Below are 4,978 nucleotides of genomic sequence, written 5' to 3'. Positions count from 1 at the left end.
AGCTTGGCTTGAAGATTAAAATCTTAGAGGCTCTTTCCTGGCCCAGGACTTTTCCTGACTTAGCTTTTCCACAGGTGTCTAGTCATTAGCTGGAAATTATCGTAGATCAATCTTAGCAGAGAAGAGAAGAACATAAAACACTGACTTCTGTTAATAATGGTTCCCAGAACTGGTTTTGCAGCCCCCACCCCCAAGAAAGCAAACTATCTACACAGGTTCCTGGGACCCCACCTCAGGGCCACTGAAACTGAATCCTCAAAGAACAGGACCTAGGAGTTTTTATTTTTAAACATTCTTTAAGTGATTGTGATGTTACTAGCCCATCACCAGTCCGCTTGCTGGGCCTCTACTCTAAATAACCATATTGTGGGGCACCTGGGTGGCTCAGTTGGTTGAGTGACTGCCTTTGGCTCAGGTCATGATCCTGGAGTCCCAGGGTCAAGTCCCACATCGGGCTCCCTGCTTAGTGGCGATTCTGCTTCTTCTCTGAGCTCTCCTCTCATTCTCTGTCTTACTCTCTCTCTCTCAAATAAATAAATAAAAATCTTTAAATACATACATACATACATAAATGAATAACCATGTTGAACCAAGCAGGGGTATGTCAGGAGCACAAAGCCTGTGGTTACAAAAGTTGGCCAAAGCTTTGGGACATGTTAGCTTTAAGGATCACCTCAAACAAGACATTGAGTTTCTTTTAGCCTTAGTTTTTTCTATATTAGAACTAGATCAGGTCAAAAATCTGTAACTGTTACAATGGAGGAAAACGTGGCTTGGAAATTTGGAGCTTTTGGCCCAATTCAACCACCTTTGTAGTTTTGTGACCTTAAGAAGTCACTTTCACTCCCTGGCTCACAAATTCTTCTCTTTAAAAATTAGTTAACTGGAGTACATGACTTACAATTCTAAGATAGCTGTAAGATCACAAGCCTTAGATAATTCTCCAAACTAATCTGTCAAGATGTACAGTATGAACAAGCTGTTGATCATGATTTCCTGTTGACTTGGGTTTGCTGGGTTGAGAATCTGCAAGAAGCATTTGGTATGTTGGTGTTTAATGGATATGACATTTCACTACACCAAATGGGAATGGAATATTTTTAGCACAGAATTCTCTAAGTTTTAGTAAAGAGGGCTTGTTCTGTGAATGGAGTGTGAAGAAGCAGAGATACTATTTTAAAAGACCAAATATAACCCCCTCCCCATCACAAAATAGTCATATGTGTACATATTTTCACCACAAAGCTTGAAGAGCTTACCCCTTTATATATCTCCGAAAAGGCAGTATTCCATCTACTTTAATAACTCTACTGGCTCATACACATTCCTCTTGTCTTTATATGGCCTATTTATGATCAATAGGCTAAAATATTGCTAATGATTGAAAGCAATAATAATAGCTACCATTGAGACTCCTGGATGGCTCAGTTAAGCGTCTACCTTCAGCTCTGACCACGATCTCGGAGTCCTGGGATCAAGTCCCACATCGGGCTCCTTGCTCAGCAGGGAATCTGCTTCTCCCTCTGCCTGCTGCTCCTTCTGCTTATGCTCGCACAGGCTCTCTCTCTCTCTCTCTCTGACAAATAAATGAATAAAATCTTTTTAAAAAATAATCATAGCTACCATTTATTGAGCACTTACCATGTGCTGAACATGTGCTGAATATTTTATATGTATTTAGTCATTCAACCCCTGCAACGATGCTATTATTATCATTTTTTTCTAAAGCAAAAATGGAAGTTCAGAGAGGTGGAGAAGTCTACCTTAAGGCATGCCACTAACACAGCAGAACCAGGATTCAAATCAGGTCTCTCTGCAACCAGAGCCCTAGAGATTGACTTACACTCATATACTTAACTCTGATTGTTATCTGTCAAGATAAACTGGGTTATTTGGTAATACTTTGGTAACACTGAAATCTTATTGGCTTAAAATAATAAAGACATTTCTTATGTATGTTACTAAGAGCACTGTTTTAAGTCATCAGTCATCATAATCTGCATACATTGATACACTCATTGATGGAATAGCCACTATCTGGGAAGTTACTAAGTAACAATATCAGAGGGAAAAAGAGCCAGGGCAAAGTATGCATGACTGCTACTACTGCTTTGATTGGAATTCTTTATCTGATTCTTTAAAAACTGCCTTCTTTTCTTCTCTTTTCATAACCACGCCCAACTGGCTTACTTTATTGGAGAAGGGTACGTGGAGTTAAGGTGAAGAGAGTTGGGACCCGAGGTCGGGAAGAACACCCTCCCCTCTCGATACATGCCCACTGCCTCAAAAAATAAATAAATAAATAAAATAACCAACTATGGGAGAGCAGAGGAGACAGCAACTGAGGATGGGGAACATGGAACCCCGGGGCAGCAGAAGAGACCATGCATGTGCTGGGAGGTCTCGAGGCAGTGGCAGTACGAGTAACGTGAGTGGGACTCTTCCACATAGATCTATGTAGATCTAGAAAGAGAAGTTGTTCGCTTTACCTTGCTCTCCCCTCTGCTCTGAGCTCCTTGCTACAGCTCCAGCTCCTGTTTCCACACGAGTGCCAAAGGAAGAACATGGTGAGCAAGTCATCACCCAATGTGATCAGACCCATGCTTCCATAAGCTTCTGAATATTCAGTGCTGTTACAGGACCATTTACGTTTTCACTGTGTGCCTAAGGGTCCTTCTGCATCTGTTCCAGGATAAGCCGCATGACCGGGTCACTCGTTATCTGCTGCACCTGCAGGCTCTCAGGTGGGTTGTGCTAGGACATCATACGGCGTTGGTAACTGTCTGCCTCCTTAACTGTTGGAGTGCAGATCTAAGGCCTTAAGTGTTTCTAACTTAACGACATCCCTGGCATTCGTATAGTCTTTCGTGTCCTCTAGCGCAGCTGCTTGCCGAGTGTAAGCAGCAGAAGAGGGTTGGTTCCAGATGGATGCGTTCCTCACAGTCCTTGAGCACCAGCCGAAACTCCAGGAGTTTGGTGTATCAGGCAGCTTGATTGCTGTACGATTTGGCATCTCTTGGGTTCTGTTTGATGGCTTCTGTGTAATACTTCATGGCCTGGGGAGAGTCCCCTTTCTGAAAACATTTATTCCCTTTGTTCTTCTCCTCTAAGGCCAGGTCAGGGTTTACTTAAGCCAGCCACTCTTGGTCCTTGAGAATTTTCTCCACCTTTTGGAATTTTTTTTTTTTTTTTTAAGATTTAATTTATTTGAGAGAGAGAGAGAGATAGAGAGAGAGATCACAAGTAGGCAGAGAGGCAGGCAGAGAGAGAGGTGGAAGCAGGCTTCCCGTTGAGCCTAGAGCCCAATACGGAACTCGATCCCAGGACCCTGAGACCGTGACCTGGGCCAAAGGCAGAGTCTTAACCTACTGAGCCACCCAGGCACCCCCCCTTTTGGCATTTCTTCAGCACATCTGGGGTTCAGGGCTCTGCCAAAGATTTGTTATAGAAATAGATGGAATCTTTGCCCTTTTCTTCTTTGAAGTAGGAGTTGCCGTCTCTGGCCACACCACCCTGAACTTGCCCATTCACGTCTAAAGTAGGAGTTGTCGATTTGAGCATAAGCTTTGGCAGTCTGTCGACAGTCTTCTCGGTTTTCACACCCCACCTTGATGGCTTTCTCAAAAAGCTCCCAGCATTTACTGTAGTCGCTCTTCTCGAAGTACACAGCTGCTTGACTGGTCATGTGTGGGTCATACTGGTGGGATCCAGGTCCTTGGCTCTGTCATAGCGCTTCAAGGCTGTGTCAAAGTCTTGTCTTTGGCCTCACTCCCCAACTCTTTTTCTTTCAGTGCCTGCTTCTCCTTCGCTGCAGGATCTTCTTCTACTGGCGCGGGCTGGGTACCCTTTTTGGGAGGAGGTGATGATGGCGCTGTTGCAACTCCTTCCTCCTCATCCGTGCTGCCCAGATCAACTCCCAGGAGGACACTGAGAGTAGTCATGATCCAGGATCTTACAGATTGGCATCCAGGTCAGACGGCTTGTTTCATAGTTGTTCTATCAGTTGCTGGTAGGTAGGATCAGTGAGCAGCGTCCTTGTCCTGGGATCACCCACTGACTTCTGGTACAGACTGGACGTGTTGAAAGGATTCATGAAATTCCTCTCTGCACAACCGGGCCTCCATATTCTGCAAGCCCTCTTTGAACTGAGCATTATTTGCTTCATGTTTTAAAACTTCTTTGTAGGTTCCCTTGGCTTCTTCAGATCAGTGTTAAGAATTCAAAAGCTGCTGCTTTTTGCGAATAACCCTTGCCCCAGTCAGGCTTTAAGTCAATAGTTTTGCAACCATCCTCATAAGCCTTCTAGTAGTCAACTTTCTTGATGTAGGCTGCCCAGCAATTGCTGTAGAGCATGTGGTTCTGGGGATCTCACTTGCCTCAGAGGAGCACTATAGCATCGATGTAGTCATCAATGTTGCCAGCACTCAGGACCTATGACCCTTCTCTTTTAGCTCATTGACCTACTCCATAGTCTGGCCCAGAACCCAGTTGAATCAATTCTATCCACTCCATGTTCTCAACTCTTAAAAATTATTTTAATTTCATACTTTGATAACTTTTTTCAAGGGAAGTTTCCCCCAAAGTAGAGAGATTAAAAGGGCCTAAGCCCTTGGAGTTGTAACTGTTAGTTTGATGAAGATTCTACTGTCTTGTCCTCCTAATCTGAGGCCAATATGCTGTATCGTTGTCAGTGACATGAGCCCAATGGCCATATTTGTAATATTTACACTGGAATGGGGCAAAGTGCAGACCACTTATATATACACACATCTGCTAAAATGCTCCTCCAAGACAAAGAAGAAAGGTTACATGGTAGGTGGATTCTCCTAGAAGTACAGTATAAGCATGGCACTACCAGCCTACATTGGTGTGCTAAGAAGGCCTAGAGGGGCCAGTGCAAGACTCTGAGGAGGTCTACAATGTACAATAAATTTCGGTAGGTATTACTGGTCCCTGATGACCCAGCACATTGGGCCAT

At 43.9% G+C, this 4,978-nt stretch overlaps 1 pseudogene; it reads right to left on the bottom strand.

Moving 5' to 3' along the window:
• Nucleotides 1-2,592: 2,592 nt before the first annotated feature.
• On the bottom strand, nt 2,593-4,469 carry LOC101675288 (annotated as a pseudogene).
• Nucleotides 4,470-4,978: the final 509 nt, after the last annotated feature.

The sequence above is a fragment of the Mustela putorius genome, unplaced genomic scaffold (genome assembly GCF_011764305.1).
Source record: "Mustela putorius furo isolate JIRA1106 unplaced genomic scaffold, ASM1176430v1.1 tig00003909_pilon_pilon_pilon, whole genome shotgun sequence".
NCBI classification, from domain to species: domain Eukaryota; kingdom Metazoa; phylum Chordata; class Mammalia; order Carnivora; family Mustelidae; genus Mustela; species Mustela putorius.
This window is presented reverse-complemented; position numbering and strand designations above follow the sequence as displayed.